The sequence below is a fragment of the Scyliorhinus torazame genome, chromosome 11 (genome assembly GCF_047496885.1).
Source record: "Scyliorhinus torazame isolate Kashiwa2021f chromosome 11, sScyTor2.1, whole genome shotgun sequence".
Classification (NCBI taxonomy): domain Eukaryota; kingdom Metazoa; phylum Chordata; class Chondrichthyes; order Carcharhiniformes; family Scyliorhinidae; genus Scyliorhinus; species Scyliorhinus torazame.
This window is the reverse complement of record NC_092717.1, coordinates 36,795,600-36,808,021: the sequence shown is the minus strand read 5'-3', so window position 1 is coordinate 36,808,021 and position 12,422 is coordinate 36,795,600. Positions and strand designations below refer to the sequence as shown.

General features: G+C 45.1%; 1 long non-coding RNA gene across 2 annotated transcripts in view; it reads right to left on the bottom strand.

Moving 5' to 3' along the window:
* Positions 1-7,523, bottom strand: part of LOC140385987 (uncharacterized) — a 72,470-nt gene extending 64,947 nt beyond the window's left edge. Inside the window, exon 1 of one of the 2 annotated variants that reach the window (XR_011933506.1) lies at positions 7,405-7,523. This is a non-coding gene — a long non-coding RNA (uncharacterized lncRNA). Of the gene's footprint in view, positions 1-3,390; positions 3,509-7,404 lie in introns of those variants that run through there. The other variant, XR_011933507.1, reaches the window with a different exon arrangement.
* Between the last annotated feature and the right edge of the window lie 4,899 nt (positions 7,524-12,422).

Below are 12,422 nucleotides of genomic sequence, written 5' to 3'. Positions count from 1 at the left end.
AATAAAGGCCAACACTCCATAGGCCTTCTTCACCACCCTATCAACCTGGGTGGCAACTTTCAGGGATCTATGTACATGGACACCTAGATCCCTCTGCTCATCCACACTTTCAAGAACTTTTCCATTAGCCAAATATTCCACATTCCTGTTATTCCTTCCAAAGTGAATCACCTCACACTTCTCTACATTAAACTCCATTTGCCACCTCTCAGCCCAGCTCTGCAGCTTATCTATATCCCTCTGTAACCTGCTACTTCCTTCCACACTATCGACAACACCACCGACTTTAGTATCGTCAGCAAATTTACTCACCCACCCTTCTGCGCCTTCCTCTAGGTCATTGATAAAAATGACAAACAGCAACGGCCCCAGAACAGATCCTTGTGGTACTCCACTTGTGACGGAACTCCATTCTGAACATTTCCCATCAACCACCACCCTCTGTCTTCTTTCAGCTAGCCAATTTCTGATCCACATCTCTAAATCACCCTCAATCCCCAGCCTCCGTATTTTCGGCAATAGCCTACCGTGGGGAACCTTATCAAGCGCTTTGCTGAAATCCATATACACCACATCAACTGCTCTACCCTCATCTACCTGTTCAGTCACCTTCTCAAAGAACTCGATAAGGTTTGTGAGGCATGACCTACCCTTCACAAAGCCATGCTGACTATCCCTGATCATATTATTACTATCTAGATGATTATAAATCTTGTCTCTTATAATCCCCTCCAAGACTTTACCCACTACAGACGTGAGGCTCACCGGCCTATAGTTGCCGGGGTTGTCTCTGCTCCCCTTTTTGAACAAAGGGACCACATTTGCTATCCTCCAGTCCTCTGGCACTATTCCTGTAGCCAATGATGACATAAAAATCAAAGCCAATGGTCCAGCAATCTCTTCCCTGGCCTCCCAGAGAATCCTAGGATAAATCCCATCAGGTCCCGGGGACTTATCTATTTTCAGCCTGTCCAGAATTGCCAACACCTCTTCCCTACGTACCTCAATGCCATCTAATCTATTTACCTGGAGCTCAGCATTCTCCTCCACAACATTATCTTTTTCCTGAGTGAATACTGACAAAAAATATTCATTTAGTATCTCGCCTATCTCTTCAGACTCTACACACAACTTCCCATCCCTGTCCTTGACTGGTCCTACTCTGTCCCTAGTCATTCGCTTATTCCTGACATACCTATAGAAAGCTTTTGGGTTTTCCTTGATCCTTCCTGCCAAATACTTCTCATGTCCCCTCCTTGCTCGTCTTAGCTCTCTCTTTAGATCCTTCCTCGCTACCTTGTAACTATCCATCGCCCCAACTGAAACTTCACACCTCATCTTCACATAGGCCTCCTTCTTCCTCTTAACAAGAGATTCCACTTCTTTGGTAAACCACGGTTCCCTCGCTCGGCACCTTCCTCCCTGCCTGACCGGTACATACTTATCAAGAACACGCAGTAGCTGATCCTTGAACAAGCTCCACTTATCCAGTGTGTCCAACACTTGCAGCCTACTTCTCCACCTTATCCCCCCCAAGTCACGTCTAATGGCATCATAATTTCCCTTCCCCCAGCTATAACTCTTGCCCTGCGGTGTATACTTATCCCTTTCCATCCTTAACGTAAACGTCACCGAATTGTGGTCACTGTCCCCAAAGTGCTCACCTACCTCCAAATCCAACACCTGGCCTGGTTCATTACCCAAAACCAAATCCAATGTGGCCTCGCCTCTTGTTGGCCTGTCAACAAACTGTGTCAGGAAACCCTCCTGCACACACTGTACAAAAAACGACCCATCTAATGTACTCGAACTATATCTTTTCCAGTCAATATTTGGAAAGTTAAAGTCTCCCATAATAACTACCCTGTTACTTTCGCTCTTATCCAGGATCATCCTCGCCATCCTTTCCTCTACATCCCTAGAACTATTTGGAGGCCTATAGAAGACTACCAACAGTGTGACCTCTCCTTTCATGTTTCTAACCTCAGCCCATACTACCTCGGAAGATGAGTCCCCATCTAGCATCCTCTCCGCCACCGTAATACTGCTCTTGACTAGCAGCGCCACACCTCCCCCTCTTTTGCCTCCTTCTCTGAGCTTACTAAAACACCTAAACCCCGGAACCTGCAACATCCATTCCTGTCCCTGCTCTATCCATGTCTCCGAAATGGCCACAACATCGAAGTCCCAGGTACAACCCATGCTGCCAGTTCCCCTACCTTATTTCGTATACTCCTGGCATTGAAGTAGACACACTTCAAACCACCTACCTGAACACTGGCCCCCTCCTGCGACGTCAAATCTGAGCTCCTGACCTCTATACTCTCATTCTCCCTTACCCTAAAACTACAATCCAGGTTCTCATGTCCCTGCTGCATTAGTTTAAACCCCCCCAAAGAGCACTAACAAATCTCCCCCCCAGGATATTTGTGCCCCGCAGGTTCAGATGTAGACCATCCTGTCTGTAGAGGTCCCACCTTCCCCAGAAAGAGCCCCAGTTATCCAGAAATCTGAATCCCTCCCGCCTGCACCATCCCTGTAGCCACGTGTTTAATTGCTCTCTCTCCCTATTCCTCATCTCACTATCACGTGGCACGGGCAACAACCCAGAGATAACAACTCTGTTTGTTCTAGTTCTGAGCTTCCATCCTAGCTCCCTGAAAGCCTGCCTGACATCCTTGTCCCCTTTCCTACCTATGTCGTTGGTGCCAATGTGGACCACGACTTGGGGCTGCTCCCCCTCCCCCTTAAGGACCCGGAAAACACGATCCGAGACATCACGTACCCTTGCACCTGGGAGGCAACATACCAAACGTGAGTCTCTCACGCTCCCACAAAATCTCCTATCTGTGCCCCTGACTATCGAGTCCCCAATTACTAATGCTCTGCTCCTCTCCCCCCTTCCCTTCTGAGCAACAGGGACAGACTCCGTGCCAGAGGCCCGTACCCCATGGCTTACCCCTGGTAAGTCCCCCCCCCCACAAGTATCCAAAGCGGTATACTTGTTTCTCAGGGGAACGACCGCAGGGGATCCCTGCACTGACTGTTTTTTCCCAGTCCCTCTTACAGTTACCCATCTATCTCCAATCTTTGGTGTAACTAATTCCCTGAAGCTGCTATCTATGACCCCCTCTGCCTCCCGAATGATCCAAAGTTCTTCCAACTCCAGTTCCCTAACTCGGTCTTGGAGGAGCTGGAGATGGCAGCACTTCCTGCAGGTAAAATCAGCAGGGACACAAACGGCATCCCTCACCTCAAACATCCTGCAGGAGGAACATTGCACTCCCTTCCCTGCCATCCCTCTAACTTTCTACCAAGATCTGGCTGACAACTAAATTAAATTTTTTATATAAAAAAATATTAATAACAATAATAAAATATGGTACTTACCTCACACCAATGGGTTTTATTATTAGGTTAGAGGAGGAAGGCGGGTGGGAGACACTACAGGTGTAGTGTCTCGGGTTTCCTCTCCACCAGAATTTATTGGTGAAGGTCTTCCTAGAAGTCAGCGGGTCGACTTCCTGTTCCCACCTTAAACACTAAAATTAAAAAAAAAAAAATTTAAAGGAAAGACTTCCCTCCCAGAAATCACTTCTGCACTGCCCCCGCTGAAATGGACTAGCCTGCTCCGCTCCTGCTGAAATCGACTTGGCCTGCAAGGTAAGTAAGTTAATCAGTACTTACCTCACCCAGGCAGCGACCTTTTAAACGGTCCCCTCTGCCTCGCAGCTCCCGCGCTTTTTCAAATTCCCGCGCTGATTCTAAGGTCCCAGCTCTCACTCCCGAACTAAACAGCTGACCTCACCCCAGGCAGCGACCTTTTAAACGGTCCCCTCTGCCTCGCAGCTCCCGCGCTTTTTCAAATTCCCGCGCTGATTCTAAGGTCCCAGCTCTCACTCCCGAACTAAACAGCTGACCTGCAAGGTAAGTAAGTTAATCAGTACTTACCTCAGCCCAGGCAGCGACCTTTTAAACGGTCCCCTCTGCCTCGCAGCTCCTGCGCTTTTTCAAATTCCCGCGCTGATTCTAAGGTCCCAGCTCTCACTCCCGAACTAAACAGCTGACCTGCAAGGTAAGTAAGTTAATCAGTACTTACCTCACCCCAGGCAGCGACCTTTTAAACGGTCCCCTCTGCCTCGCAGCTCCCGCGCTTTTTCAAATTCCCGCGCTGATTCTAAGGTCCCAGCTCTCACTCCCAAACTAAACAGCTGACCTGCAAGGTAAGTAAGTTAATCAGTACTTACCTCACCACAGGCAGCGACCTTTTAAACGGTCCCCTCTGCCTCGCAGCTCCCGCGCTTTTTCAAATTCCCGCGCTGATTCTAAGGTCCCAGCTCTCACTCCCGAACTAAACAGCTGACCTGCAAGGTAAGTAAGTTAATCAGTACTTACCTCAGCCCAGGCAGCGACCTTTTAAACGGTCCCCTCTGCCTCGCAGCTCCCGCGCTTTTTCAAATCCCCACGCTGATTCTAAGGTCCCAGCTCTCACTCCCGAACTAAACAGCTGACCTGCAAGGTAAGTAAGTTAATCAGTACTCTAGATTACTAGAGTACTGATTAAGCCATATTCTTTACTGGCGACGTCTGACTACAGAATCAGACCTTAAAGCACAATTTTAACAAACTGAAATGCAAATGTTAGCAACAACTGTGTTCGCTTGTCCATATGATTCTTAGATTGGCTGGAATGGCTTTGAACTTACAGCACAAAACCATGCCACTTGGTCCAAGGTGCCTCCCTCAGTGTTTATGCTCCACACAAGCCCCATCGCATTCTGCTTCATCTAACCTGATCTGCACATTTTCCCAGTTATATTAATAAGGTGTTAACCTATTTAAAACAAACAGGTTGCTTACTTTACTTAATAGTGGAGGGTTAGTTATGTACAAATGAGCTGACATCTTCATTGCTAGAAGTCTTACAACACCAGGTTAAAGTCCAACAGGTTTGTTTTGAATCACCAGCTTTCGGAGCGCAGCTCCTTCCTCAGGTCCTGAATCTTCATTGCTAATATTGCAAATCCTATCTATTTATTTCTGACTACTCTGCCATTCATATTTTCCCCATTCTCCCTTCTGTGTCACTCCTTAGACACTTTTCCAAAATTGATTACTTCATATTTTTACCTCACCTGAACATTCCATGCTGTGCGCACCTTCAAATATCGAGCTTAGAAGTTTTTTTTAGGTCTGTCCTCTTCTAATATTTGGCTCCTGAGTCTCTTTTTTCTCAGCAGATTTTGAAATGCCAGGTATCTGAAGTTCCATGGGCATGCTCCCAGTCTCCCCTCCATAACTCTGGTAGGAGACCAGCGTAAGGTACAGGGAATTGCCTTCACAGTAGTAGAAGGTCAGAGCCTGCACTTCCTTTGGCTGCCAAATGTCTTGAAAGACTCCACTTGGAAGACGATGGGATTATACATTTCTTTTCAGTTATGGGACAATTTAGCGTGTCCAATTCACCTACCCTGTACATCCTTTTTTTGTTGTGGGGGTGAGACACACGCAGACACAGGGAGAATGTGCGAACTCCACATGGACAGTGACCCGGGTACAGGATCGAACCCGGGTCCTCAGCACTCTGAGGCAGCAGTACTAACCACTGCGCCACCGTGCTACCCTTGGAAGAGGATGTTATAAACAACATGAGAGAGGAAATCAAAGAACACTCAGATATTATGGGCTGGATTCTCTGGTCCACCTGCCTTGTGCTTCTCGGCGGTGTGCCGTTTGCTGGTGGCAGGATTCCATCCTCCAGCTGCGTGTCAATGGAATTTCCCATTCAGCCACCCCATGCCATCAGGATACCCGCGAGCGGTGGTGCACGGCCAGCAAGAACAGAGAATCTCAATGGCCGGAGACTCCCAGCACACATTTCATTCACACTTGCTGTAAACTAGCTTTTTTTTCTTGATAAGCAGTAAATGTTGGAAATGTTTTAAATTTACTGCCCAATTTTGTTTTTCCAATTTCAGGGCAATTAAGCGTAGTGAATCTACCTACCCTGCATATCTTTGTGGGGTTAAGACCCACGGAGACACGGGGAGGATGTGCAACTCCACACGGACAGTGACCTGGGGCCAGGACCGAACCTGGGTCCTCGGCACCGTGAGACAGCAGTGCTAACCATTGCGCCACCCGAAATATACAGTTAATCAGCATCTTTAAAAGGAAGACAGGTTAACACTTCAGATGGTCCTTCATCAGAATCGAAAACATTGGTAGATGTGGATAGGAAAGAGAAGCAGGGCGGACTAAATGGCTCTCTAATCAGAGAAAGGAATTTCATTGGTTAAGTAGTTCTTAATCAGCTTAGTTGATCCTTTCCGTCATTTTATTTAAACTTTTGCGAAAGTTTTTTCCTTTGATTGAAGAGTCTGTAGTTTCCTTTCATTGCTTTCCCCTTTTTATTTGAAACTTTGTAAATTCTTTCCCACGTTAATGTTTTCAGTTTTCATGAAGGTTATACTCGAGGCTGCCTTTTCTCTTCACAGCCTGCGTACATTTCCAAAATTAGATTCCCAATATTTGCAGCTTTTTTCTTTACTTTGTTTACACGGTCTATACACACATTGTGAATCACAGTGAAAAAAAACTGTTCCCTTTCAGCTTAAATGGTCTGCAATGCTGAATAGAAGCCAGTGATATGAGGGCCCACCATTTTGAGGTGTGTCTCAGTTCTATAGGAACAGCGAGCTCTCAGTGGTACTGAAGCCTATCATTGATAGGCTGTACAGTGGTACAGAGCTTTGAATGGGCGTCTTACCTTAACAGCCTGGGAAAGGTAATTGAACATTTTTCTGCACTGCCTCCAGGTGAGATGGGCAAAACCTCTGACACTGACATGCTACTTTAGTAATATTCTCACCTGGCAGTGTGGCAGGACAGCCTCTTCCCACCTGATGGGGTGGGGATATTCTTAAACCTGCAAACTTGTTCCACTAAAATGTTCACATTGTCAGAGAATCCAGTCGATGTATATTGGCATGCAGTACGGAAATAGACTTTAGATTAGCTTCACAATGAGTACTGCCCTCTTAAGAGATGCAGGTCACCAAAAATGACCTTGGGCCTGCCTAAAACCCCTCCTCCCAGTGGGCGAGCTTTCCAATGAACGTTATTTATGTTGACAGCCAATTCATTAAATTTAAATGAAAAACAAATCTAAGAAGCCTTTCCACATTGTGCTGACATCATTGTACACAATTGAAAATCTTCCCTCATTTAAGCATAATCAGCGAGCACTGTATAGTTGAAGACGTATTCCAATTGTGCCCGAGAGCATGTGCAATTATCCTTTATTTTAACTTGCAGGAGTTGGCTGTCAAAGACTAGATCACAATTTACCTTATACCTTATGGGTGTGTACTAATGTGCAGTATTTTTAAAAGTTGAACTCACCTTATGTAATGAATTATAAACCATCAAGGATAGTGTTTGAAAACCATGCCAAGACAAAGAAATAGATCATTCAGGAAAGAGTCTTTCACAAGATCCACAACCCTGACCTCCGCTCTCCCCATCAGATGTGTACACATACCCACACCTACACAGCTCGCACACACCCACACACTCACACACCCACACATGCCATCCAAATCTCAAAAGAAAATACAGGGTGAGCACTTAAGCTGAAAAGAAAATGAAGATGAAGCAAAATAATTTTTCATCACTGCACGGTCATAGCAAATCAAGCGCCGATAATGTTATCAGCATTTATGCAGAGCCCGCGGGACATGATTTTGGACTAAATCCATCAACCAAAGGTTTCTGGGCCTCGCTATCTATCCGAATAATAAGAATGCAACTTAACCAAAGTAACCAAATAAAATACATCTGTATAAAGTGGCAGCTGTCTGGAAAGGTCCATATCCTGTTTGCAGCATTTGATTGCAATCTCTGCATTGCTATTACTGACTAAGACTCAACTTGATTTCTGAGGCCAGGCTGCAAACAAAATGGAGAGAAACTGAAAGTCCAACCTTGAAAGTGTTGCTTTCTATTAATACATCTCAGGTCGTGCTGAAATGCTGGAAATAGTGACCATGACAGGCAACATCTGAGGACAGAGAAACAAAGTTACAATTTCAGCTTGATGCAGCATCTGCAATATTTTGCTTTTGTATGGCCACCTCAGTTAAAATGGATGACCCCTTGGAAACAAAGGCTGCCCTCTAAGAATGTGAATGCAAATGGCAACAGTGAGGGACCTTGCCAAGGATAACCAGGAAAAGTACACATGAGCAAAGGAATTGTCATGGATGCAGACATCGGCATGACAGCCTGAGACATTATGCACTCTGTTAGAGACAGGCTCTTCCATTCCCTTTCAAATCATGCTCAGGAAGGAACAGCGATATAGTTCCAAGACAGGTTGGTGTGTACTTCGAGGGCAGGTTGCAGGTGATGGTGCTCCCATGCATCTGCTGCCCTTGCCCTTCTAGGTGGTGAAGGTCACAGGTTTCAAAGGTGCTGTGGGAGGAGCTTCGGTGAGTGGCTGCTGTGCATCTTGCAGATTGTACACACTGCTACCCCTGTGAAACGGTGATGGAGGGAGTGAAAGTTTAAGGTAGTGGATAGCCTACTGATTATACAAACTGCTTTGTCTTGAATGTTGTTGAACTTCTTGAGTGTTGTTGGAGTTGCACTCAATTAGGAAAGTGGAGAGGACTCCATCAAACTATTGACTTGTGTGTTGTAGACAGTGGACAGGCTCTGGGGAATCATGAGGTGAATTATTGGCTGCAGAATTCCCAGCCTCTGATCTGCTCATGTAGCATCTATGTTTATATGGCTGTAGGTAAGATCCTGGTCGATGGTAACCCCTAGCACGCCCTATCCCCCACCCCCCCAATCCTAGCTATTGATGGTCAGGGATTCAGCAATGATAATGCTGTTGGACATCAAGCAAAGGAAGTTAGATTCTCTTGGTGAAGATAGTCTGGCACTTGAGTGATGTGAATACTACTTGTCTCATCAATCCAAACCTGAATGTTGTCCAGATGTTATTGTGTGGACACTGTTGAAGAACCAGAAAATTTGTTGCGATCCCCGCCCCCCCCCCCCCCCCCCCAATCACTTATAAGTGAAGAAGGACTGGGCAGTCCCAGCAGTAAAAGAACAACAGCAGTCAACGTAGTGAAATCGAAGAAGGCATTAGAATCCCCTTTTGATCTACTTCAGTTGCCATGTCACCAGTTTCTAGAAAATGCACAGATGGTCATTAGGTGCAAACTACATTGATAATGTTGAATTGGAAATCTTTCCTACTTCGAGACTGTGGAGAAAACAACTTTATAACTCTGTTTCGATAAAAATAACTTAGTCTTTATTGACCAAAGTCTGCATGCAGTACGGCTACAGTTTGAAGTGAGAGAGCAGTTAAGGCAAAACTGCAAATTCTTCCTCAAGCTCGCAAAGACATGGAGAAAACGTTCAATATTTATACAAAAGCTGTATCATTTTACAAAAACAGACCTTGTTCAAAAATGTAATCAGTAGTAAGGAATCAGTAGTAAGGACATCAATACAGTCATAACTTCTGAACAAACATGTTGTCATGGAAAGACCCTGACTTGGGTTATTTGCAGTATTTTGTCTTTAGAGGGTTTAAGACGTGGTCCTATTTTGCTTTCACCTCTGCCCTCATGATCCCTTGAAGCAGATGGTCCTAGGTCATGAGGAGGTTGTGTTATTAGGACATTCCTAGATCGTGACTTTGTTATCAGGTTTTACTAAGGTCAGGCACTATTTTCCCTCTTCTGGCCTTGTATGATACGATTATGTGGATTCTTAGCTTTGTCTAGTTTTTCAGGGTCTGGTCTTGGTAATAGCTGACACAGCTTTCTTATACATGGTTACATAAGTTGGCTATTTTTCCCATCATGCTATTGCTAAGTTTGTACACTTTCACAATAATTTAAACAGTTTAGCTGCTTTGAACATATTTGCCTATGTATTCATATATATAGAAGGGAAAACAAAAGTTGAATAGGGAAATGCAGGATCAAAATAAAATCACAGTCCACATAGTCTGGTGTACACTCTAAATGCACCATTATATGCATTGCTGTAGAAAGTCATACAGAAGAAGTCTGTAGCTGTATCCTCGCTGTGAATTATCGGCACTACGGTCAGTGGAAGTAAGGACTTAGTAGGAAGTTGTGAAATCTCCCAATGCCAAATAAGTGTAGGAACAATAAGGTTGATGGCTTAATTGCATCCGTCCCTCCGTGTCCCCTCCCCACCCACCCACCCACCGCCGTCCCCGAGAATCATGCTCACAATGAGCACCAGTCAAGCCTACAGCCCCAGACTTTCATAGAACCATAGAATTCCCACAGTGCAGAAGGAGGCCATTTGGCCCATCGGGTGTGCACCGACCACCCAAAAGAACAGTCTACTTAGGCCCATTCCCCTGTCCTATCACCGTAACCCAACCTAACCTGCATATCTTTGGATACTAAAGGGCAGCGTAACATGGCCAATCACGTAACCTGCACATCTTTGGACTGTAGGAAGAAAACGGAGCACCAGGAGGAAACCCATGCAGACACGTGGAGAATGTGCAAATTCCACACAATCACCCAAGGCTGGAATTGAACCCGAGTCTCTGATGCTGTGAGGCAGTAGTGCTAACCACTGTGCCACCCATTAATTTAAATTGACCGTAAGTGTAAGGGTGCATGAGCATGATTTCCCAAGCAATTGTTTCCTGTGAGCAGGTGCCCTGTCAGGAATGCATGATCGGAGGATCAAACTGAATAGGCACACTCCCTTGATGTTACATACGGAAGGGAGTGGAATGTAAGCTTCTCCAACTGCAGTGCTTGTGTTTTTCCATTTTGTTATTTGGTTGCATTTGAATCCTCAGTTAAAAAACAAGTTTAGCTTCATTTGATGATTCATTATTCAATCTTTCCAGTATTAAAGTGCAGTAAAATTCTATGGTTAGCATTCCTTGGGTCATCTACTTCCCAAGGTTAAGAGGTGACTTAATTGAGGCATACAAGATGATCAGAGGATTGGATAGGGTGGACAGTGAGAGCCTTTTTCCTCAGATGGTGATGTCTAGCACGAGGGGACATAGCTTTAAATTGAGGGGAGATAGATATAAGACAGATGTCAGAGGTATGTTCTTTACTCAGAGAGTAGTAAGGGTGTGGAATGCCCTGACTGCAACAGTAGTGGACTCGCCAACACTAAGGGTATTCAAATGGTCATTGGATAGAAATATGGACGATAAGGGAATAGTGTAGATGGGCTTTAGAGTGGTTTCACAGGTCGGCGCAACATCGAGGGCCAAAGGGCCTGTACTGCGCTGTAATGTTCTATGTTTTATGTTCTATGGCATGCAGACTGGGTTTATAGAGTCACTTCATATTTTCTCTGCAATGAAGAATGGATATTCCTTATTCGTCATGTAGGTCAGCTACTGACCCTATCACAAAATCTTGTTCCCACCCAGCTCAGTTTGTTGGCACTCCATGGATTGTTTAAAAATGTCTTACATTCCTAAATAGTTCATCTATTTTATATTCCATAGCAGAGTTGGTTCAGCATTCTTTTAGATTAAAAAAAAACCTCTTCAGTCAAATCAGCTAAAAGCATAGACTATTCTTTCATGATCTCGGCTGGAGGAATTCTCTGTTCCCACCGGCATCGCATCCCCTGGTGTGTGGCATAGCTTCAATGGGAAATCCCATTGACAAGTGGCGGGAAGTTCGAATCCCGTCAGCGAACGGCGCGCTACTGAGTAATACACAGCTGGGGGACCGGTGAATCATTTCTAGAACTAATCGTTTTTATCAGTAATAAGTAACACGGAAATATAAAAGTAGGACATTTTGCTGTAATGTTGGCAATATCCAATAAGTGCTTCTGATTGACCTCGAGTCATAAGATGGGAAAGCTCTCCAGGATCAACATTTTCAATACGAATGATACTTAGCGTCACAAGATCTCACTTTTCAATAAGTGGGTCTCGATTGTCAGTGGAATGCCACAAGTGGCCTCAGTATCTCTGGGCCAAGGTGGGGAAGCAATTTGCGAAAAATGCGTATGTGCGAATTAGTTTCTGGTTGTTCAAATTCGTCCATGAGAGCCCCGTGATTGAATATCTGTACAAAACCAACTGTGATCCCTCACTGAAGGAATAGTCAAATAGAATGTTGATGGCCGTGGAACTAGGTCATCACCTTCTGAGGTTCTAGTCTTTTGACGATGGTTTACAGTTGACCAGTTGACCCTGTGTCAAAATTGGCTGTCAGGAAGTGAATGGGCAGTTCTAGCCATATTTGCTGTGGAATTTTCCATTGGAAACCGCTGTGCCGAAAAAGCCTTTTTTGGCACTGCACCCTCCATATGGGATCTGGGACTTGTGTGAATGGAGTAAACTACTGCACACCTCCATAACTGAG